Source organism: Triticum urartu, chromosome 5A, assembly GCF_056163025.1.
Source record: "Triticum urartu cultivar PI428250 chromosome 5A, HENAU_Tu73, whole genome shotgun sequence".
In the NCBI taxonomy this organism is placed as follows: Eukaryota; Viridiplantae; Streptophyta; class Magnoliopsida; order Poales; family Poaceae; genus Triticum; species Triticum urartu.
In genome coordinates this window covers 72,257,451-72,277,240 of record NC_141877.1, presented here as the reverse complement: position 1 = coordinate 72,277,240, position 19,790 = coordinate 72,257,451, and the positions used below count along the sequence as shown (strand labels likewise).

General features: G+C 48.2%; 39 non-coding genes across 39 annotated transcripts; all 39 read left to right on the top strand.

The window, feature by feature from the left end:
* The first annotated feature begins 271 nt into the window (after positions 1-271).
* On the top strand, positions 272-390 carry LOC147969849 (5S ribosomal RNA). The gene has a single exon (XR_015605298.1). It is a non-coding gene; the product is annotated as a 5S ribosomal RNA (ribosomal RNA).
* A 364-nt stretch (positions 391-754) lies between these two features.
* On the top strand, positions 755-873 carry LOC147969848 (5S ribosomal RNA). The gene has a single exon (XR_015606034.1). It is a non-coding gene; the product is annotated as a 5S ribosomal RNA (ribosomal RNA).
* Positions 874-1,237: 364 nt separating this feature from the next.
* Positions 1,238-1,356, top strand: LOC147969847 (5S ribosomal RNA). The gene has a single exon (XR_015605297.1). It is a non-coding gene; the product is annotated as a 5S ribosomal RNA (ribosomal RNA).
* Positions 1,357-1,720: 364 nt separating this feature from the next.
* On the top strand, positions 1,721-1,839 carry LOC147969846 (5S ribosomal RNA). The gene has a single exon (XR_015606033.1). It is a non-coding gene; the product is annotated as a 5S ribosomal RNA (ribosomal RNA).
* Positions 1,840-2,202: 363 nt separating this feature from the next.
* LOC147969845 (5S ribosomal RNA) lies at positions 2,203-2,321 on the top strand. Its single transcript, XR_015605296.1, has one exon. It is a non-coding gene; the product is annotated as a 5S ribosomal RNA (ribosomal RNA).
* A 364-nt stretch (positions 2,322-2,685) lies between these two features.
* LOC147969844 (5S ribosomal RNA) lies at positions 2,686-2,804 on the top strand. Its single transcript, XR_015605295.1, has one exon. It is a non-coding gene; the product is annotated as a 5S ribosomal RNA (ribosomal RNA).
* Positions 2,805-3,168: 364 nt separating this feature from the next.
* On the top strand, positions 3,169-3,287 carry LOC147969843 (5S ribosomal RNA). Its single transcript, XR_015605294.1, has one exon. It is a non-coding gene; the product is annotated as a 5S ribosomal RNA (ribosomal RNA).
* An 811-nt stretch (positions 3,288-4,098) lies between these two features.
* Positions 4,099-4,217, top strand: LOC147969842 (5S ribosomal RNA). The gene has a single exon (XR_015605293.1). It is a non-coding gene; the product is annotated as a 5S ribosomal RNA (ribosomal RNA).
* A 364-nt stretch (positions 4,218-4,581) lies between these two features.
* LOC147969841 (5S ribosomal RNA) lies at positions 4,582-4,700 on the top strand. Its single transcript, XR_015606168.1, has one exon. It is a non-coding gene; the product is annotated as a 5S ribosomal RNA (ribosomal RNA).
* Positions 4,701-5,064: 364 nt separating this feature from the next.
* Positions 5,065-5,183, top strand: LOC147969840 (5S ribosomal RNA). The gene has a single exon (XR_015605292.1). It is a non-coding gene; the product is annotated as a 5S ribosomal RNA (ribosomal RNA).
* A 364-nt stretch (positions 5,184-5,547) lies between these two features.
* On the top strand, positions 5,548-5,666 carry LOC147969839 (5S ribosomal RNA). The gene has a single exon (XR_015605291.1). It is a non-coding gene; the product is annotated as a 5S ribosomal RNA (ribosomal RNA).
* Positions 5,667-6,030: 364 nt separating this feature from the next.
* On the top strand, positions 6,031-6,149 carry LOC147969838 (5S ribosomal RNA). Its single transcript, XR_015605290.1, has one exon. It is a non-coding gene; the product is annotated as a 5S ribosomal RNA (ribosomal RNA).
* A 364-nt stretch (positions 6,150-6,513) lies between these two features.
* Positions 6,514-6,632, top strand: LOC147969837 (5S ribosomal RNA). Its single transcript, XR_015605289.1, has one exon. It is a non-coding gene; the product is annotated as a 5S ribosomal RNA (ribosomal RNA).
* A 364-nt stretch (positions 6,633-6,996) lies between these two features.
* Positions 6,997-7,115, top strand: LOC147969836 (5S ribosomal RNA). The gene has a single exon (XR_015606032.1). It is a non-coding gene; the product is annotated as a 5S ribosomal RNA (ribosomal RNA).
* Positions 7,116-7,479: 364 nt separating this feature from the next.
* LOC147969835 (5S ribosomal RNA) lies at positions 7,480-7,598 on the top strand. Its single transcript, XR_015605288.1, has one exon. It is a non-coding gene; the product is annotated as a 5S ribosomal RNA (ribosomal RNA).
* A 364-nt stretch (positions 7,599-7,962) lies between these two features.
* On the top strand, positions 7,963-8,081 carry LOC147969834 (5S ribosomal RNA). The gene has a single exon (XR_015605286.1). It is a non-coding gene; the product is annotated as a 5S ribosomal RNA (ribosomal RNA).
* Positions 8,082-8,445: 364 nt separating this feature from the next.
* Positions 8,446-8,564, top strand: LOC147969833 (5S ribosomal RNA). The gene has a single exon (XR_015606813.1). It is a non-coding gene; the product is annotated as a 5S ribosomal RNA (ribosomal RNA).
* A 364-nt stretch (positions 8,565-8,928) lies between these two features.
* Positions 8,929-9,047, top strand: LOC147969832 (5S ribosomal RNA). The gene has a single exon (XR_015605285.1). It is a non-coding gene; the product is annotated as a 5S ribosomal RNA (ribosomal RNA).
* A 364-nt stretch (positions 9,048-9,411) lies between these two features.
* Positions 9,412-9,530, top strand: LOC147969831 (5S ribosomal RNA). Its single transcript, XR_015605284.1, has one exon. It is a non-coding gene; the product is annotated as a 5S ribosomal RNA (ribosomal RNA).
* Positions 9,531-9,894: 364 nt separating this feature from the next.
* Positions 9,895-10,013, top strand: LOC147969830 (5S ribosomal RNA). The gene has a single exon (XR_015605283.1). It is a non-coding gene; the product is annotated as a 5S ribosomal RNA (ribosomal RNA).
* Positions 10,014-10,377: 364 nt separating this feature from the next.
* LOC147969829 (5S ribosomal RNA) lies at positions 10,378-10,496 on the top strand. The gene has a single exon (XR_015605282.1). It is a non-coding gene; the product is annotated as a 5S ribosomal RNA (ribosomal RNA).
* Positions 10,497-10,860: 364 nt separating this feature from the next.
* On the top strand, positions 10,861-10,979 carry LOC147969828 (5S ribosomal RNA). Its single transcript, XR_015605281.1, has one exon. It is a non-coding gene; the product is annotated as a 5S ribosomal RNA (ribosomal RNA).
* A 364-nt stretch (positions 10,980-11,343) lies between these two features.
* On the top strand, positions 11,344-11,462 carry LOC147969827 (5S ribosomal RNA). The gene has a single exon (XR_015606031.1). It is a non-coding gene; the product is annotated as a 5S ribosomal RNA (ribosomal RNA).
* A 364-nt stretch (positions 11,463-11,826) lies between these two features.
* On the top strand, positions 11,827-11,945 carry LOC147969826 (5S ribosomal RNA). The gene has a single exon (XR_015605280.1). It is a non-coding gene; the product is annotated as a 5S ribosomal RNA (ribosomal RNA).
* A 364-nt stretch (positions 11,946-12,309) lies between these two features.
* On the top strand, positions 12,310-12,428 carry LOC147969825 (5S ribosomal RNA). Its single transcript, XR_015606029.1, has one exon. It is a non-coding gene; the product is annotated as a 5S ribosomal RNA (ribosomal RNA).
* Positions 12,429-12,792: 364 nt separating this feature from the next.
* LOC147969824 (5S ribosomal RNA) lies at positions 12,793-12,911 on the top strand. Its single transcript, XR_015605279.1, has one exon. It is a non-coding gene; the product is annotated as a 5S ribosomal RNA (ribosomal RNA).
* Positions 12,912-13,275: 364 nt separating this feature from the next.
* LOC147969823 (5S ribosomal RNA) lies at positions 13,276-13,394 on the top strand. The gene has a single exon (XR_015606028.1). It is a non-coding gene; the product is annotated as a 5S ribosomal RNA (ribosomal RNA).
* Positions 13,395-13,758: 364 nt separating this feature from the next.
* Positions 13,759-13,877, top strand: LOC147969822 (5S ribosomal RNA). Its single transcript, XR_015605278.1, has one exon. It is a non-coding gene; the product is annotated as a 5S ribosomal RNA (ribosomal RNA).
* Positions 13,878-14,241: 364 nt separating this feature from the next.
* LOC147969821 (5S ribosomal RNA) lies at positions 14,242-14,360 on the top strand. Its single transcript, XR_015605277.1, has one exon. It is a non-coding gene; the product is annotated as a 5S ribosomal RNA (ribosomal RNA).
* Positions 14,361-14,724: 364 nt separating this feature from the next.
* On the top strand, positions 14,725-14,843 carry LOC147969820 (5S ribosomal RNA). The gene has a single exon (XR_015606027.1). It is a non-coding gene; the product is annotated as a 5S ribosomal RNA (ribosomal RNA).
* Positions 14,844-15,207: 364 nt separating this feature from the next.
* Positions 15,208-15,326, top strand: LOC147969819 (5S ribosomal RNA). Its single transcript, XR_015605276.1, has one exon. It is a non-coding gene; the product is annotated as a 5S ribosomal RNA (ribosomal RNA).
* A 364-nt stretch (positions 15,327-15,690) lies between these two features.
* LOC147969818 (5S ribosomal RNA) lies at positions 15,691-15,809 on the top strand. Its single transcript, XR_015606344.1, has one exon. It is a non-coding gene; the product is annotated as a 5S ribosomal RNA (ribosomal RNA).
* Positions 15,810-16,173: 364 nt separating this feature from the next.
* On the top strand, positions 16,174-16,292 carry LOC147969817 (5S ribosomal RNA). Its single transcript, XR_015606343.1, has one exon. It is a non-coding gene; the product is annotated as a 5S ribosomal RNA (ribosomal RNA).
* A 364-nt stretch (positions 16,293-16,656) lies between these two features.
* LOC147969816 (5S ribosomal RNA) lies at positions 16,657-16,775 on the top strand. Its single transcript, XR_015605275.1, has one exon. It is a non-coding gene; the product is annotated as a 5S ribosomal RNA (ribosomal RNA).
* Positions 16,776-17,139: 364 nt separating this feature from the next.
* On the top strand, positions 17,140-17,258 carry LOC147969815 (5S ribosomal RNA). Its single transcript, XR_015606026.1, has one exon. It is a non-coding gene; the product is annotated as a 5S ribosomal RNA (ribosomal RNA).
* A 364-nt stretch (positions 17,259-17,622) lies between these two features.
* On the top strand, positions 17,623-17,741 carry LOC147969814 (5S ribosomal RNA). Its single transcript, XR_015605274.1, has one exon. It is a non-coding gene; the product is annotated as a 5S ribosomal RNA (ribosomal RNA).
* Positions 17,742-18,105: 364 nt separating this feature from the next.
* LOC147969813 (5S ribosomal RNA) lies at positions 18,106-18,224 on the top strand. The gene has a single exon (XR_015605273.1). It is a non-coding gene; the product is annotated as a 5S ribosomal RNA (ribosomal RNA).
* Positions 18,225-18,588: 364 nt separating this feature from the next.
* LOC147969812 (5S ribosomal RNA) lies at positions 18,589-18,707 on the top strand. Its single transcript, XR_015605272.1, has one exon. It is a non-coding gene; the product is annotated as a 5S ribosomal RNA (ribosomal RNA).
* Positions 18,708-19,417: 710 nt separating this feature from the next.
* Positions 19,418-19,536, top strand: LOC147969811 (5S ribosomal RNA). The gene has a single exon (XR_015605891.1). It is a non-coding gene; the product is annotated as a 5S ribosomal RNA (ribosomal RNA).
* The last annotated feature ends 254 nt before the right edge of the window (positions 19,537-19,790 follow it).

Genomic DNA, 19,790 nt, shown 5'->3' with positions numbered 1-19,790 from the left:
TTTTAGCTCGGAGCTCGTTAGTCACGCGGCTAGGGAGAGTTGGGGCGCGAAAAGCGCGTTGTGAAAGGGGTGTAAAATACGTGTTGCTGCGGTATAGAGGGAGGGGTGGAAATAGTGGTAAACTCGTCTTCGTAGTTGAGCGAGAGAGTAAGTAGTATAGGGCATTATCCATTAGTAGGCGACGGTTGTAATGGTAGTAAGAATGTATAGCCGTATTTGCAGCGGACGTGGGAGTGGGAAGCATAAGGGATGAAGCCGGGGGTGACATGTCGGATGCGATCATACCAGCACTAAAGCACCGGATCCCATCAGAACTCCGAAGTTAAGCGTGCTTGGGCGAGAGTAGTACTAGGATGGGTGACCTCCTGGGAAGTCCTCGTGTTGCATTCCCTTTTTAATTATTTTTGTACGTACGTGAGGAACAGAACGCACGTGCGTGATATATATTAAGCCTGTCATCATATTTTTGACATTTGCGATATGTTTTAGCTCGGAGCTCGTTAGTCACGCGGCTAGGGAGAGTTGGGGCGCGAAAAGCGCGTTGTGAAATGGGTGTAAAATACGTGTTGCTGCGGTATAGAGGGAGGGGTGGAAATAGTGGTAAACTCGTCTTCGTAGTTGAGCGAGAGAGTAAGTAGTATAGGGCATTATCCATTAGTAGGCGACGGTTGTAATGGTAGTAAGAATGTATAGCCGTCTTTGCAGCGGACGTGGGAGTGGGAAGCATAAGGGATGAAGCCGGGGGTAACATGTCGGATGCGATCATACCAGCACTAAAGCACCGGATCCCATCAGAACTCCGAAGTTAAGCGTGCTTGGGCGAGAGTAGTACTAGGATGGGTGACCTCCTAGGAAGTCCTCGTGTTGCATTCCCTTTTTAATTATTTTTGTACGTACGTGAGGAACAGAACGCACGTGCGTGATATATATTAAGCCTGTCATCATATTTTTGACATTTGCGATATGTTTTAGCTCGGAGCTCGTTAGTCACGCGGCTAGGGAGAGTTGGGGCGCGAAAAGCGCGTTGTGAAAGGGGTGTAAAATACGTGTTGCTGCGGTATAGAGGGAGGGGTGGAAATAGTGGTAAACTCGTCTTCGTAGTTGAGCGAGAGAGTAAGTAGTATAGGGCATTATCCATTAGTAGGCGACGGTTGTAATGGTAGTAAGAATGTATAGCCGTCTTTGCAGCGGACGTGGGAGTGGGAAGCATAAGGGATGAAGCCGGTGGTAACATGTCGGATGCGATCATACCAGCACTAAAGCACCGGATCCCATCAGAACTCCGAAGTTAAGCGTGCTTGGGCGAGAGTAGTACTAGGATGGGTGACCTCCTGGGAAGTCCTCGTGTTGCATTCCCTTTTTAATTATTTTTGTACGTACGTGAGGAACAGAACGCACGTGCGTGATATATATTAAGCCTGTCATCATATTTTTGACATTTGCGATATGTTTTAGCTCGGAGCTCGTTAGTCACGCGGCTAGGGAGAGTTGGGGCGCGAAAAGCGCGTTGTGAAAGGGGTGTAAAATACGTGTTGCTGCGGTATAGAGGGAGGGGTGGAAATAGTGGTAAACTCGTCTTCGTAGTTGAGCGAGAGAGTAAGTAGTATAGGGCATTATCCATTAGTAGGCGACGGTTGTAATGGTAGTAAGAATGTATAGCCGTCTTTGCAGCGGACGTGGGAGTGGGAAGCATAAGGGATGAAGCCGGGGGTGACATGTCGGATGCGATCATACCAGCACTAAAGCACCGGATCCCATCAGAACTCCGAAGTTAAGCGTGCTTGGGCGAGAGTAGTACTAGGATGGGTGACCTCCTAGGAAGTCCTCGTGTTGCATTCCCTTTTCAATTATTTTTGTACGTACGTGAGGAACAGAACGCACGTGCGTGATATATATTAAGCCTGTCATCATATTTTTGACATTTGCGATATGTTTTAGCTCGGAGCTCGTTAGTCACGCGGCTAGGGAGAGTTGGGGCGCGAAAAGCGCGTTGTGAAAGGGTGTAAAATACGTGTTGCTGCGGTATAGAGGGAGGGGTGGAAATAGTGGTAAACTCGTCTTCGTAGTTGAGCGAGAGAGTAAGTAGTATAGGGCATTATCCATTAGTAGGCGACGGTTGTAATGGTAGTAAGAATGTATAGCCGTCTTTGCAGCGGACGTGGGAGTGGGAAGCATAAGGGATGAAGCCGGTGGTGACATGTCGGATGCGATCATACCAGCACTAAAGCACCGGATCCCATCAGAACTCCGAAGTTAAGCGTGCTTGGGCGAGAGTAGTACTAGGATGGGTGACCTCCTGGGAAGTCCTCGTGTTGCATTCCCTTTTTAATTATTTTTGTACGTACGTGAGGAACAGAACGCACGTGCGTGATATATATTAAGCCTGTCATCATATTTTTGACATTTGCGATATGTTTTAGCTCGGAGCTCGTTAGTCACGCGGCTAGGGAGAGTTGGGGCGCGAAAAGCGCGTTGTGAAAGGGGTGTAAAATACGTGTTGCTGCGGTATAGAGGGAGGGGTGGAAATAGTGGTAAACTCGTCTTCGTAGTTGAGCGAGAGAGTAAGTAGTATAGGGCATTATCCATTAGTAGGCGACGGTTGTAATGGTAGTAAGAATGTATAGCCGTCTTTGCAGCGGACGTGGGAGTGGGAAGCATAAGGGATGAAGCCGGGGGTGACATGTCGGATGCGATCATACCAGCACTAAAGCACCGGATCCCATCAGAACTCCGAAGTTAAGCGTGCTTGGGCGAGAGTAGTACTAGGATGGGTGACCTCCTGGGAAGTCCTCGTGTTGCATTCCCTTTTTAATTATTTTTGTACGTACGTGAGGAACAGAACGCACGTGCGTGATATATATTAAGCCTGTCATCATATTTTTGACATTTGCGATATGTTTTAGCTCGGAGCTCGTTAGTCACGCGGCTAGGGAGAGTTGGGGCGCGAAAAGCGCGTTGTGAAAGGGGTGTAAAATACGTGTTGCTGCGGTATAGAGGGAGGGGTGGAAATAGTGGTAAACTCGTCTTCGTAGTTGAGCGAGAGAGTAAGTAGTATAGGGCATTATCCATTAGTAGGCGACGGTTGTAATGGTAGTAAGAATGTATAGCCGTCTTTGCAGCGGACGTGGGAGTGGGAAGCATAAGGGATGAAGCCGGGGGTGACATGTCGGATGCGATCATACCAGCACTAAAGCACCGGATCCCATCAGAACTCCGAAGTTAAGCGTGCTTGGGCGAGAGTAGTACTAGGATGGGTGACCTCCTGGGAAGTCCTCGTGTTGCATTCCCTTTTCAATTATTTTTGTACGTACGTGAGGAACAGAACGCACGTGCGTGATATATATTAAGCCTGTCATCATATTTTTGACATTTGCGATATGTTTTAGCTCGGAGCTCGTTAGTCACGCGGCTAGGGAGAGTTGGGGCGCGAAAAGCGCGTTGTGAAAGGGGTGTAAAATACGTGTTGCTGCGGTATAGAGGGAGGGGTGGAAATAGTGGTAAACTCGTCTTCGTAGTTGAGCGAGAGAGTAAGTAGTATAGGGCATTATCCATTAGTAGGCGACGGTTGTAATGGTAGTAAGAATGTATAGCCGTCTTTGCAGCGGACGTGGGAGTGGGAAGCATAAGGGATGAAGCCGGGGGTGACATGTCGGATGCGATCATACCAGCACTAAAGCACCGGATCCCATCAGAACTCCGAAGTTAAGTCCTGGGAAGTCCTCGTGTTGCATTCCCTTTTTAATTATTTTTGTACGTACGTGAGGAACAGAACGCACGTGCGTGATATATATTAAGCCTGTCATCATATTTTTGGCATTTGCGATATGTTTTAGCTCGGAGCTCGTTAGTCACGCGGCTAGGGAGAGTTGGGGCGCGAAAAGCGCGTTGTGAAAGGGGTGTAAAATACGTGTTGCTGCGGTATAGAGGGAGGGGTGGAAATAGTGGTAAACTCGTCTTCGTAGTTGAGCGAGAGAGTAAGTAGTATAGGGCATTATCCATTAGTAGGCGACGGTTGTAATGGTAGTAAGAATGTATAGCCGTCTTTGCAGCGGACGTGGGAGTGGGAAGCATAAGGGATGAAGCCGGGGGTGACATGTCGGATGCGATCATACCAGCACTAAAGCACCGGATCCCATCAGAACTCCGAAGTTAAGCGTGCTTGGGCGAGAGTAGTACTAGGATGGGTGACCTCCTGGGAAGTCCTCGTGTTGCATTCCCTTTTTAATTATTTTTGTACGTACGTGAGGAACAGAACGCACGTGCGTGATATATATTAAGCCTGTCATCATATTTTTGACATTTGCGATATGTTTTAGCTCGGAGCTCGTTAGTCACGCGGCTAGGGAGAGTTGGGGCGCGAAAAGCGCGTTGTGAAAGGGGTGTAAAATACGTGTTGCTGCGGTATAGAGGGAGGGGTGGAAATAGTGGTAAACTCGTCTTCGTAGTTGAGCGAGAGAGTAAGTAGTATAGGGCATTATCCATTAGTAGGCGACGGTTGTAATGGTAGTAAGAATGTATAGCCGTCTTTGCAGCGGACGTGGGAGTGGGAAGCATAAGGGATGAAGCCGGGGGTAACATGTCGGATGCGATCATACCAGCACTAAAGCACCGGATCCCATCAGAACTCCGAAGTTAAGCGTGCTTGGGCGAGAGTAGTACTACGATGGGTGACCTCCTAGGAAGTCCTCGTGTTGCATTCCCTTTTTAATTATTTTTGTACGTACGTGAGGAACAGAACGCACGTGCGTGATATATATTAAGCATGTCATCATATTTTTGACATTTGCGATATGTTTTAGCTCGGAGCTCGTTAGTCACGCGGCTAGGGAGAGTTGGGGCGCGAAAAGCGCGTTGTGAAAGGGGTGTAAAATACGTGTTGCTGCGGTATAGAGGGAGGGGTGGAAATAGTGGTAAACTCGTCTTCGTAGTTGAGCGAGAGAGTAAGTAGTATAGGGCATTATCCATTAGTAGGCGACGGTTGTAATGGTAGTAAGAATGTATAGCCGTCTTTGCAGCGGACGTGGGAGTGGGAAGCATAAGGGATGAAGCCGGTGGTAACATGTCGGATGCGATCATACCAGCACTAAAGCACCGGATCCCATCAGAACTCCGAAGTTAAGCGTGCTTGGGCGAGAGTAGTACTAGGATGGGTGACCTCCTGGGAAGTCCTCGTGTTGCATTCCCTTTTTAATTATTTTTGTACGTACGTGAGGAACAGAACGCACGTGCGTGATATATATTAAGCCTGTCATCATATTTTTGACATTTGCGATATGTTTTAGCTCGGAGCTCGTTAGTCACGCGGCTAGGGAGAGTTGGGGCGCGAAAAGCGCGTTGTGAAAGGGGTGTAAAATACGTGTTGCTGCGGTATAGAGGGAGGGGTGGAAATAGTGGTAAACTCGTCTTCGTAGTTGAGCGAGAGAGTAAGTAGTACAGGGCATTATCCATTAGTAGGCGACGGTTGTAATGGTAGTAAGAATGTATAGCCGTCTTTGCAGCGGACGTGGGAGTGGGAAGCATAAGGGATGAAGCCGGGGGTGACATGTCGGATGCGATCATACCAGCACTAAAGCACCGGATCCCATCAGAACTCCGAAGTTAAGCGTGCTTGGGCGAGAGTAGTACTAGGATGGGTGACCTCCTGGGAAGTCCTCGTGTTGCATTCCCTTTTTAATTATTTTTGTACGTACGTGAGGAACAGAACGCACGTGCGTGATATATATTAAGCCTGTCATCATATTTTTGACATTTGCGATATGTTTTAGCTCGGAGCTCGTTAGTCACGCGGCTAGGGAGAGTTGGGGCGCGAAAAGCGCGTTGTGAAAGGGGTGTAAAATACGTGTTGCTGCGGTATAGAGGGAGGGGTGGAAATAGTGGTAAACTCGTCTTCGTAGTTGAGCGAGAGAGTAAGTAGTATAGGGCATTATCCATTAGTAGGCGACGGTTGTAATGGTAGTAAGAATGTATAGCCGTCTTTGCAGCGGACGTGGGAGTGGGAAGCATAAGGGATGAAGCCGGGGGTGACATGTCGGATGCGATCATACCAGCACTAAAGCACCGGATCCCATCAGAACTCCGAAGTTAAGCGTGCTTGGGCGAGAGTAGTACTAGGATGGGTGACCTCCTGGGAAGTCCTCGTGTTGCATTCCCTTTTTAATTATTTTTGTACGTACGTGAGGAACAGAACGCACGTGCGTGATATATATTAAGCCTGTCATCATATTTTTGACATTTGCGATATGTTTTAGCTCGGAGCTCGTTAGTCACGCGGCTAGGGAGAGTTGGGGCGCGAAAAGCGCGTTGTGAAAGGGGTGTAAAATACGTGTTGCTGCGGTATAGAGGGAGGGGTGGAAATAGTGGTAAACTCGTCTTCGTAGTTGAGCGAGAGAGTAAGTAGTATAGGGCATTATCCATTAGTAGGCGACGGTTGTAATGGTAGTAAGAATGTATAGCCGTCTTTGCAGCGGACGTGGGAGTGGGAAGCATAAGGGATGAAGCCGGGGGTGACATGTCGGATGCGATCATACCAGCACTAAAGCACCGGATCCCATCAGAACTCCGAAGTTAAGCGTGCTTGGGCGAGAGTAGTACTAGGATGGGTGACCTCCTGGGAAGTCCTCGTGTTGCATTCCCTTTTTAATTATTTTTGTACGTACGTGAGGAACAGAACGCACGTGCGTGATATATATTAAGCCTGTCATCATATTTTTGACATTTGCGATATGTTTTAGCTCGGAGCTCGTTAGTCACGCGGCTAGGGAGAGTTGGGGCGCGAAAAGCGCGTTGTGAAAGGGGTGTAAAATACGTGTTGCTGCGGTATAGAGGGAGGGGTGGAAATAGTGGTAAACTCGTCTTCGTAGTTGAGCGAGAGAGTAAGTAGTATAGGGCATTATCCATTAGTAGGCGACGGTTGTAATGGTAGTAAGAATGTATAGCCGTCTTTGCAGCGGACGTGGGAGTGGGAAGCATAAGGGATGAAGCCGGGGGTAACATGTCGGATGCGATCATACCAGCACTAAAGCACCGGATCCCATCAGAACTCCGAAGTTAAGCGTGCTTGGGCGAGAGTAGTACTAGGATGGGTGACCTCCTAGGAAGTCCTCGTGTTGCATTCCCTTTTTAATTATTTTTGTACGTACGTGAGGAACAGAACGCACGTGCGTGATATATATTAAGCCTGTCATCATATTTTTGACATTTGCGATATGTTTTAGCTCGGAGCTCGTTAGTCACGCGGCTAGGGAGAGTTGGGGCGCGAAAAGCGCGTTGTGAAAGGGGTGTAAAATACGTGTTGCTGCGGTATAGAGGGAGGGGTGGAAATAGTGGTAAACTCGTCTTCGTAGTTGAGCGAGAGAGTAAGTAGTATAGGGCATTATCCATTAGTAGGCGACGGTTGTAATGGTAGTAAGAATGTATAGCCGTCTTTGCAGCGGACGTGGGAGTGGGAAGCATAAGGGATGAAGCCGGGGGTGACATGTCGGATGCGATCATACCAGCACTAAAGCACCGGATCCCATCAGAACTCCGAAGTTAAGCGTGCTTGGGCGAGAGTAGTACTAGGATGGGTGACCTCCTGGGAAGTCCTCGTGTTGCATTCCCTTTTTAATTATTTTTGTACGTACGTGAGGAACAGAACGCACGTGCGTGATATATATTAAGCCTGTCATCATATTTTTGACATTTGCGATATGTTTTAGCTCGGAGCTCGTTAGTCACGCGGCTAGGGAGAGTTGGGGCGCGAAAAGCGCGTTGTGAAAGGGGTGTAAAATACGTGTTGCTGCGGTATAGAGGGAGGGGTGGAAATAGTGGTAAACTCGTCTTCGTAGTTGAGCGAGAGAGTAAGTAGTATAGGGCATTATCCATTAGTAGGCGACGGTTGTAATGGTAGTAAGAATGTATAGCCGTCTTTGCAGCGGACGTGGGAGTGGGAAGCATAAGGGATGAAGCCGGGGGTGACATGTCGGATGCGATCATACCAGCACTAAAGCACCGGATCCCATCAGAACTCCGAAGTTAAGCGTGCTTGGGCGAGAGTAGTACTAGGATGGGTGACCTCCTGGGAAGTCCTCGTGTTGCATTCCCTTTTTAATTATTTTTGTACGTACGTGAGGAACAGAACGCACGTGCGTGATATATATTAAGCCTGTCATCATATTTTTGACATTTGCGATATGTTTTAGCTCGGAGCTCGTTAGTCACGCGGCTAGGGAGAGTTGGGGCGCGAAAAGCGCGTTGTGAAAGGGGTGTAAAATACGTGTTGCTGCGGTATAGAGGGAGGGGTGGAAATAGTGGTAAACTCGTCTTCGTAGTTGAGCGAGAGAGTAAGTAGTATAGGGCATTATCCATTAGTAGGCGACGGTTGTAATGGTAGTAAGAATGTATAGCCGTCTTTGCAGCGGACGTGGGAGTGGGAAGCATAAGGGATGAAGCCGGGGGTAACATGTCGGATTTGATCATACCAGCACTAAAGCACCGGATCCCATCAGAACTCCGAAGTTAAGCGTGCTTGGGCAAGAGTAGTACTAGGATGGGTGACCTCCTAGGAAGTCCTCGTGTTGCATTCCCTTTTTAATTATTTTTGTACGTACGTGAGGAACAGAACGCACGTGCGTGATATATATTAAGCCTGTCATCATATTTTTGACATTTGCGATATGTTTTAGCTCGGAGCTCGTTAGTCACGCGGCTAGGGAGAGTTGGGGCGCGAAAAGCGCGTTGTGAAAGGGGTGTAAAATACGTGTTGCTGCGGTATAGAGGGAGGGGTGGAAATAGTGGTAAACTCGTCTTCGTAGTTGAGCGAGAGAGTAAGTAGTATAGGGCATTATCCATTAGTAGGCGACGGTTGTAATGGTAGTAAGAATGTATAGCCGTCTTTGCAGCGGACGTGGGAGTGGGAAGCATAAGGGATGAAGCCGGTGGTAACATGTCGGATGCGATCATACCAGCACTAAAGCACCGGATCCCATCAGAACTCCGAAGTTAAGCGTGCTTGGGCGAGAGTAGTACTAGGATGGGTGACCTCCTGGGAAGTCCTCGTGTTGCATTCCCTTTTTAATTATTTTTGTACGTACGTGAGGAACAGAACGCACGTGCGTGATATATATTAAGCCTGTCATCATATTTTTGACATTTGCGATATGTTTTAGCTCGGAGCTCGTTAGTCACGCGGCTAGGGAGAGTTGGGGCGCGAAAAGCGCGTTGTGAAAGGGGTGTAAAATACGTGTTGCTGCGGTATAGAGGGAGGGGTGGAAATAGTGGTAAACTCGTCTTCGTAGTTGAGCGAGAGAGTAAGTAGTATAGGGCATTATCCATTAGTAGGCGACGGTTGTAATGGTAGTAAGAATGTATAGCCGTCTTTGCAGCGGACGTGGGAGTGGGAAGCATAAGGGATGAAGCCGGGGGTGACATGTCGGATGCGATCATACCAGCACTAAAGCACCGGATCCCATCAGAACTCCGAAGTTAAGCGTGCTTGGGCGAGAGTAGTACTAGGATGGGTGACCTCCTGGGAAGTCCTCGTGTTGCATTCCCTTTTTAATTATTTTTGTACGTACGTGAGGAACAGAACGCACGTGCGTGATATATATTAAGCCTGTCATCATATTTTTGACATTTGCGATATGTTTTAGCTCGGAGCTCGTTAGTCACGCGGCTAGGGAGAGTTGGGGCGCGAAAAGCGCGTTGTGAAAGGGGTGTAAAATACGTGTTGCTGCGGTATAGAGGGAGGGGTGGAAATAGTGGTAAACTCGTCTTCGTAGTTGAGCGAGAGAGTAAGTAGTATAGGGCATTATCCATTAGTAGGCGACGGTTGTAATGGTAGTAAGAATGTATAGCCGTCTTTGCAGCGGACGTGGGAGTGGGAAGCATAAGGGATGAAGCCGGGGGTGACATGTCGGATGCGATCATACCAGCACTAAAGCACCGGATCCCATCAGAACTCCGAAGTTAAGCGTGCTTGGGCGAGAGTAGTACTAGGATGGGTGACCTCCTGGGAAGTCCTCGTGTTGCATTCCCTTTTTAATTATTTTTGTACGTACGTGAGGAACAGAACGCACGTGCGTGATATATATTAAGCCTGTCATCATATTTTTGACATTTGCGATATGTTTTAGCTCGGAGCTCGTTAGTCACGCGGCTAGGGAGAGTTGGGGCGCGAAAAGCGCGTTGTGAAAGGGGTGTAAAATACGTGTTGCTGCGGTATAGAGGGAGGGGTGGAAATAGTGGTAAACTCGTCTTCGTAGTTGAGCGAGAGAGTAAGTAGTATAGGGCATTATCCATTAGTAGGCGACGGTTGTAATGGTAGTAAGAATGTATAGCCGTCTTTGCAGCGGACGTGGGAGTGGGAAGCATAAGGGATGAAGCCGGGGGTGACATGTCGGATGCGATCATACCAGCACTAAAGCACCGGATCCCATCAGAACTCCGAAGTTAAGCGTGCTTGGGCGAGAGTAGTACTAGGATGGGTGACCTCCTGGGAAGTCCTCGTGTTGCATTCCCTTTTTAATTATTTTTGTACGTACGTGAGGAACAGAACGCACGTGCGTGATATATATTAAGCCTGTCATCATATTTTTGACATTTGCGATATGTTTCAGCTCGGAGCTCGTTAGTCACGCGGCTAGGGAGAGTTGGGGCGCGAAAAGCGCGTTGTGAAAGGGGTGTAAAATACGTGTTGCTGCGGTATAGAGGGAGGGGTGGAAATAGTGGTAAACTCGTCTTCGTAGTTGAGCGAGAGAGTAAGTAGTATAGGGCATTATCCATTAGTAGGCGACGGTTGTAATGGTAGTAAGAATGTATAGCCGTCTTTGCAGCGGACGTGGGAGTGGGAAGCATAAGGGATGAAGCCGGGGGTGACATGTCGGATGCGATCATACCAGCACTAAAGCACCGGATCCCATCAGAACTCCGAAGTTAAGCGTGCTTGGGCGAGAGTAGTACTAGGATGGGTGACCTCCTGGGAAGTCCTCGTGTTGCATTCCCTTTTTAATTATTTTTGTACGTACGTGAGGAACAGAACGCACGTGCGTGATATATATTAAGCCTGTCATCATATTTTTGGCATTTGCGATATGTTTTAGCTCGGAGCTCGTTAGTCACGCGGCTAGGGAGAGTTGGGGCGCGAAAAGCGCGTTGTGAAAGGGGTGTAAAATACGTGTTGCTGCGGTATAGAGGGAGGGGTGGAAATAGTGGTAAACTCGTCTTCGTAGTTGAGCGAGAGAGTAAGTAGTATAGGGCATTATCCATTAGTAGGCGACGGTTGTAATGGTAGTAAGAATGTATAGCCGTCTTTGCAGCGGACGTGGGAGTGGGAAGCATAAGGGATGAAGCCGGGGGTAACATGTCGGATGCGATCATACCAGCACTAAAGCACCGGATCCCATCAGAACTCCGAAGTTAAGCGTGCTTGGGCGAGAGTAGTACTAGGATGGGTGACCTCCTAGGAAGTCCTCGTGTTGCATTCCCTTTTTAATTATTTTTGTACGTACGTGAGGAACAGAACGCACGTGCGTGATATATATTAAGCCTGTCATCATATTTTTGACATTTGCGATATGTTTTAGCTCGGAGCTCGTTAGTCACGCGGCTAGGGAGAGTTGGGGCGCGAAAAGCGCGTTGTGAAAGGGGTGTAAAATACGTGTTGCTGCGGTATAGAGGGAGGGGTGGAAATAGTGGTAAACTCGTCTTCGTAGTTGAGCGAGAGAGTAAGTAGTATAGGGCATTATCCATTAGTAGGCGACGGTTGTAATGGTAGTAAGAATGTATAGCCGTCTTTGCAGCGGACGTGGGAGTGGGAAGCATAAGGGATGAAGCCGGGGGTAACATGTCGGATGCGATCATACCAGCACTAAAGCACCGGATCCCATCAGAACTCCGAAGTTAAGCGTGCTTGGGCGAGAGTAGTACTAGGATGGGTGACCTCCTGGGAAGTCCTCGTGTTGCATTCCCTTTTTAATTATTTTTGTACGTACGTGAGGAACAGAACGCACGTGCGTGATATATATTAAGCCTGTCATCATATTTTTGACATTTGCGATATGTTTTAGCTCGGAGCTCGTTAGTCACGCGGCTAGGGAGAGTTGGGGCGCGAAAAGCGCGTTGTGAAAGGGGTGTAAAATACGTGTTGCTGCGGTATAGAGGGAGGGGTGGAAATAGTGGTAAACTCGTCTTCGTAGTTGAGCGAGAGAGTAAGTAGTATAGGGCATTATCCATTAGTAGGCGACGGTTGTAATGGTAGTAAGAATGTATAGCCGTCTTTGCAGCGGACGTGGGAGTGGGAAGCATAAGGGATGAAGCCGGGGGTAACATGTCGGATGCGATCATACCAGCACTAAAGCACCGGATCCCATCAGAACTCCGAAGTTAAGCGTGCTTGGGCGAGAGTAGTACTAGGATGGGTGACCTCCTAGGAAGTCCTCGTGTTGCATTCCCTTTTTAATTATTTTTGTACGTACGTGAGGAACAGAACGCACGTGCGTGATATATATTAAGCCTGTCATCATATTTTTGACATTTGCGATATGTTTTAGCTCGGAGCTCGTTAGTCACGCGGCTAGGGAGAGTTGGGGCGCGAAAAGCGCGTTGTGAAAGGGGTGTAAAATACGTGTTGCTGCGGTATAGAGGGAGGGGTGGAAATAGTGGTAAACTCGTCTTCGTAGTTGAGCGAGAGAGTAAGTAGTATAGGGCATTATCCATTAGTAGGCGACGGTTGTAATGGTAGTAAGAATGTATAGCCGTCTTTGCAGCGGACGTGGGAGTGGGAAGCATAAGGGATGAAGCCGGGGGTAACATGTCGGATGCGATCATACCAGCACTAAAGCACCGGATCCCATCAGAACTCCGAAGTTAAGCGTGCTTGGGCGAGAGTAGTACTAGGATGGGTGACCTCCTGGGAAGTCCTCGTGTTGCATTCCCTTTTTAATTATTTTTGTACGTACGTGAGGAACAGAACGCACGTGCGTGATATATATTAAGCCTGTCATCATATTTTTGACATTTGCGATATGTTTTAGCTCGGAGCTCGTTAGTCACGCGGCTAGGGAGAGTTGGGGCGCGAAAAGCGCGTTGTGAAAGGGGTGTAAAATACGTGTTGCTGCGGTATAGAGGGAGGGGTGGAAATAGTGGTAAACTCGTCTTCGTAGTTGAGCGAGAGAGTAAGTAGTATAGGGCATTATCCATTAGTAGGCGACGGTTGTAATGGTAGTAAGAATGTATAGCCGTCTTTGCAGCGGACGTGGGAGTGGGAAGCATAAGGGATGAAGCCGGGGGTAACATGTCGGATGCGATCATACCAGCACTAAAGCACCGGATCCCATCAGAACTCCGAAGTTAAGCGTGCTTGGGCGAGAGTAGTACTAGGATGGGTGACCTCCTAGGAAGTCCTCGTGTTGCATTCCCTTTTTAATTATTTTTGTACGTACGTGAGGAACAGAACGCACGTGCGTGATATATATTAAGCCTGTCATCATATTTTTGACATTTGCGATATGTTTTAGCTCGGAGCTCGTTAGTCACGCGGCTAGGGAGAGTTGGGGCGCGAAAAGCGCGTTGTGAAAGGGGTGTAAAATACGTGTTGCTGCGGTATAGAGGGAGGGGTGGAAATAGTGGTAAACTCGTCTTCGTAGTTGAGCGAGAGAGTAAGTAGTATAGGGCATTATCCATTAGTAGGCGACGGTTGTAATGGTAGTAAGAATATATAGCCGTCTTTGCAGCGGACGTGGGAGTGGGAAGCATAAGGGATGAAGCCGGGGGTGACATGTCGGATGCGATCATACCAGCACTAAAGCACCGGATCCCATCAGAACTCCGAAGTTAAGCGTGCTTGGGCGAGAGTAGTACTAGGATGGGTGACCTCCTGGGAAGTCCTCGTGTTGCATTCCCTTTTTAATTATTTTTGTACGTACGTGAGGAACAGAACGCACGTGCGTGATATATATTAAGCCTGTCATCATATTTTTGACATTTGCGATATGTTTTAGCTCGGAGCTCGTTAGTCACGCGGCTAGGGAGAGTTGGGGCGCGAAAAGCGCGTTGTGAAAGGGGTGTAAAATACGTGTTGCTGCGGTATAGAGGGAGGGGTGGAAATAGTGGTAAACTCGTCTTCGTAGTTGAGCGAGAGAGTAAGTAGTATAGGGCATTATCCATTAGTAGGCGACGGTTGTAATGGTAGTAAGAATGTATAGCCGTCTTTGCAGCGGACGTGGGAGTGGGAAGCATAAGGGATGAAGCCGGGGGTGACATGTCGGATGCGATCATACCAGCACTAAAGCACCGGATCCCATCAGAACTCCGAAGTTAAGCGTGCTTGGGCGAGAGTAGTACTAGGATGGGTGACCTCCTGGGAAGTCCTCGTGTTGCATTCCCTTTTTAATTATTTTTGTACGTACGTGAGGAACAGAACGCACGTGCGTGATATATATTAAGCCTGTCATCATATTTTTGGCATTTGCGATATGTTTTAGCTCGGAGCTCGTTACTCACGCGGCTAGGGAGAGTTGGGGCGCGAAAAGCGCGTTGTGAAAGGGGTGTAAAATACGTGTTGCTGCGGTATAGAGGGAGGGGTGGAAATAGTGGTAAACTCGTCTTCGTAGTTGAGCGAGAGAGTAAGTAGTATAGGGCATTATCCATTAGTAGGCGACGGTTGTAATGGTAGTAAGAATGTATAGCCGTCTTTGCAGCGGACGTGGGAGTGGGAAGCATAAGGGATGAAGCCGGGGGTAACATGTCGGATGCGATCATACCAGCACTAAAGCACCGGATCCCATCAGAACTCCGAAGTTAAGCGTGCTTGGGCGAGAGTAGTACTAGGATGGGTGACCTCCTAGGAAGTCCTCGTGTTGCATTCCCTTTTTAATTATTTTTGTACGTACGTGAGGAACAGAACGCACGTGCGTGATATATATTAAGCCTGTCATCATATTTTTGACATTTGCGATATGTTTTAGCTCGGAGCTCGTTAGTCACGCGGCTAGGGAGAGTTGGGGCGCGAAAAGCGCGTTGTGAAAGGGGTGTAAAATACGTGTTGCTGCGGTATAGAGGGAGGGGTGGAAATAGTGGTAAACTCGTCTTCGTAGTTGAGCGAGAGAGTAAGTAGTATAGGGCATTATCCATTAGTAGGCGACGGTTGTAATGGTAGTAAGAATGTATAGCCGTCTTTGCAGCGGACGTGGGAGTGGGAAGCATAAGGGATGAAGCCGGGGGTAACATGTCGGATGCGATCATACCAGCACTAAAGCACCGGATCCCATCAGAACTCCGAAGTTAAGCGTGCTTGGGCGAGAGTAGTACTAGGATGGGTGACCTCCTGGGAAGTCCTCGTGTTGCATTCCCTTTTTAATTATTTTTGTACGTACGTGAGGAACAGAACGCACGTGCGTGATATATATTAAGCCTGTCATCATATTTTTGACATTTGCGATATGTTTTAGCTCGGAGCTCGTTAGTCACGCGGCTAGGGAGAGTTGGGGCGCGAAAAGCGCGTTGTGAAAGGGGTGTAAAATACGTGTTGCTGCGGTATAGAGGGAGGGGTGGAAATAGTGGTAAACTCGTCTTCGTAGTTGAGCGAGAGAGTAAGTAGTATAGGGCATTATCCATTAGTAGGCGACGGTTGTAATGGTAGTAAGAATGTATAGCCGTCTTTGCAGCGGACGTGGGAGTGGGAAGCATAAGGGATGAAGCCGGGGGTAACATGTCGGATGCGATCATACCAGCACTAAAGCACCGGATCCCATCAGAACTCCGAAGTTAAGCGTGCTTGGGCGAGAGTAGTACTAGAATGGGTGACCTCCTAGGAAGTCCTCGTGTTGCATTCCCTTTTTAATTATTTTTGTACGTACGTGAGGAACAGAACGCACGTGCGTGATATATATTAAGCCTGTCATCATATTTTTGACATTTGCGATATGTTTTAGCTCGGAGCTCGTTAGTCACGCGGCTAGGGAGAGTTGGGGCGCGAAAAGCGCGTTGTGAAAGGGGTGTAAAATACGTGTTGCTGCGGTATAGAGGGAGGGGTGGAAATAGTGGTAAACTCGTCTTCGTAGTTGAGCGAGAGAGTAAGTAGTATAGGGCATTATCCATTAGTAGGCGACGGTTGTAATGGTAGTAAGAATGTATAGCCGTCTTTGCAGCGGACGTGGGAGTGGGAAGCATAAGGGATGAAGCCGGGGGTAACATGTCGGATGCGATCATACCAGCACTAAAGCACCGGATCCCATCAGAACTCCGAAGTTAAGCGTGCTTGGGCGAGAGTAGTACTAGAATGGGTGACCTCCTAGGAAGTCCTCGTGTTGCATTCCCTTTTTAATTATTTTTGTACGTACGTGAGGAACAGAACGCACGTGCGTGATATATATTAAGCCTGTCATCATATTTTTGACATTTGCGATATGTTTTAGCTCGGAGCTCGTTAGTCACGCGGCTAGGGAGAGTTGGGGCGCGAAAAGCGCGTTGTGAAAGGGGTGTAAAATACGTGTTGCTGCGGTATAGAGGGAGGGGTGGAAATAGTGGTAAACTCGTCTTCGTAGTTGAGCGAGAGAGTAAGTAGTATAGGGCATTATCCATTAGTAGGCGACGGTTGTAATGGTAGTAAGAATGTATAGCCGTCTTTGCAGCGGACGTGGGAGTGGGAAGCATAAGGGATGAAGCCGGGGGTAACATGTCGGATGCGATCATACCAGCACTAAAGCACCGGATCCCATCAGAACTCCGAAGTTAAGCGTGCTTGGGCGAGAGTAGTACTAGGATGGGTGACCTCCTGGGAAGTCCTCGTGTTGCATTCCCTTTTTAATTATTTTTGTACGTACGTGAGGAACAGAACGCACGTGCGTGATATATATTAAGCCTGTCATCATATTTTTGACATTTGCGATATGTTTTAGCTCGGAGCTCGTTAGTCACGCGGCTAGGGAGAGTTGGGGCGCGAAAAGCGCGTTGTGAAAGGGGTGTAAAATACGTGTTGCTGCGGTATAGAGGGAGGGGTGGAAATAGTGGTAAACTCGTCTTCGTAGTTGAGCGAGAGAGTAAGTAGTATAGGGCATTATCCATTAGTAGGCGACGGTTGTAATGGTAGTAAGAATGTATAGCCGTCTTTGCAGCGGACGTGGGAGTGGGAAGCATAAGGGATGAAGCCGGGGGTAACATGTCGGATGCGATCATACCAGCACTAAAGCACCGGATCCCATCAGAACTCCGAAGTTAAGCGTGCTTGGGCGAGAGTAGTACTAGGATGGGTGACCTCCTAGGAAGTCCTCGTGTTGCATTCCCTTTTTAATTATTTTTGTACGTACGTGAGGAACAGAACGCACGTGCGTGATATATATTAAGCCTGTCATCATATTTTTGACATTTGCGATATGTTTTAGCTCGGAGCTCGTTAGTCACGCGGCTAGGGAGAGTTGGGGCGCGAAAAGCGCGTTGTGAAAGGGGTGTAAAATACGTGTTGCTGCGGTATAGAGGGAGGGGTGGAAATAGTGGTAAACTCGTCTTCGTAGTTGAGCGAGAGAGTAAGTAGTATAGGGCATTATCCATTAGTAGGCGACGGTTGTAATGGTAGTAAGAATGTATAGCCGTCTTTGCAGCGGACGTGGGAGTGGGAAGCATAAGGGGTGAAGCCGGGGGTGACATGTCGGATGCGATCATACCAGCACTAAAGCACCGGATCCCATCAGAACTCCGAAGTTAAGCGTGCTTGGGCGAGAGTAGTACTAGGATGGGTGACCTCCTGGGAAGTCCTCGTGTTGCATTCCCTTTTTAATTATTTTTGTACGTACGTGAGGAACAGAACGCACGTGCGTGATATATATTAAGCCTGTCATCATATTTTTGACATTTGCGATATGTTTTAGCTCGGAGCTCGTTAGTCACGCGGCTAGGGAGAGTTGGGGCGCGAAAAGCGCGTTGTGAAAGGGGTGTAAAATACGTGTTGCTGCGGTATAGAGGGAGGGGTGGAAATAGTGGTAAACTCGTCTTCGTAGTTGAGCGAGAGAGTAAGTAGTATAGGGCATTATCCATTAGTAGGCGACGGTTGTAATGGTAGTAAGAATGTATAGCCGTCTTTGCAGCGGACGTGGGAGTGGGAAGCATAAGGGATGAAGCCGGGGGTGACATGTCGGATGCGATCATACCAGCACTAAAGCACCGGATCCCATCAGAACTCCGAAGTTAAGCGTGCTTGGGCGAGAGTAGTACTAGGATGGGTGACCTCCTGGGAAGTCCTCGTGTTGCATTCCCTTTTTAATTATTTTTGTACGTACGTGAGGAACAGAACGCACGTGCGTGATATATATTAAGCCTGTCATCATATTTTTGACATTTGCGATATGTTTTAGCTCGGAGCTCGTTAGTCACGCGGCTAGGGAGAGTTGGGGCGCGAAAAGCGCGTTGTGAAAGGGGTGTAAAATACGTGTTGCTGCGGTATAGAGGGAGGGGTGGAAATAGTGGTAAACTCGTCTTCGTAGTTGAGCGAGAGAGTAAGTAGTATAGGGCATTATCCATTAGTAGGCGACGGTTGTAATGGTAGTAAGAATGTATAGCCGTCTTTGCAGCGGACGTGGGAGTGGGAAGCATAAGGGATGAAGCCGGGGGTGACATGTCGGATGCGATCATACCAGCACTAAAGCACCGGATCCCATCAGAACTCCGAAGTTAAGCGTGCTTGGGCGAGAGTAGTACTAGGATGGGTGACCTCCTGGGAAGTCCTCGTGTTGCATTCCCTTTTTAATTATTTTTGTACGTACGTGAGGAACAGAACGCACGTGCGTGATATATATTAAGCCTGTCACCATATTTTTGACATTTGCGATATGTTTTAGCTCGGAGCTCGTTAGTCACGCGGCTAGGGAGAGTTGGGGCGCGAAAAGCGCGTTGTGAAAGGGGTGTAAAATACGTGTTGCTGCGGTATAGAGGGAGGGGTGGAAATAGTGGTAAACTCGTCTTCGTAGTTGAGCGAGAGAGTAAGTAGTATAGGGCATTATCCATTAGTAGGCGACGGTTAAGCGTGCTTGGGCGAGAGTAGTACTAGGATGGGTGACCTCCTGGGAAGTCCTCGTGTTGCATTCCCTTTTTAATTATTTTTGTACGTACGTGAGGAACAGAACGCACGTGCGTGATATATATTAAGCCTGTCATCATATTTTTGACATTTGCGATATGTTTTAGCTCGGAGCTCGTTAGTCACGCGGCTAGGGAGAGTTGGGGCGCGAAAAGCGCGTTGTGAAAGGGGTGTAAAATACGTGTTGCTGCGGTATAGAGGGAGGGGTGGAAATAGTGGTAAACTCGTCTTCGTAGTTGAGCGAGAGAGTAAGTAGTATAGGGCATTATCCATTAGTAGGCGACGGTTGTAATGGTAGTAAGAATGTATAGCCGTCTTTGCAGCGGACGTGGGAGTGGGAAGCATAAGGGATGAAGCCGGGGGTAACATGTCGGTTGCGATCATACCAGCACTAAAGCACCGGATCCCATCAGAACTCCGAAGTTAAGCGTGCTTGGGCGAGAGTAGTACTAGGATGGGTGACCTCCTGGGAAGTCCTCGTGTTGCATTCCCTTTTTAATTATTTTTGTACGTACGTGAGGAACAGAACGCACGTGCGTGATATATATTAAGCCTGTCATCATATTTTTGACATTTGCGATATGTTTTAGCTCGGAGCTCGTTAGTCACGCGGCTAGGGAGAGTTGGGGCGCGAAAAGCGCGTTGTGAAAGGGGTGTAAAATACGTGTTGCTGCGGTATAGAGGGAGGGGTGGAAATAGTGGTAAACTCGTCTTCGTAGTTGAGCGAGAGAGTAAGTAGTATAGG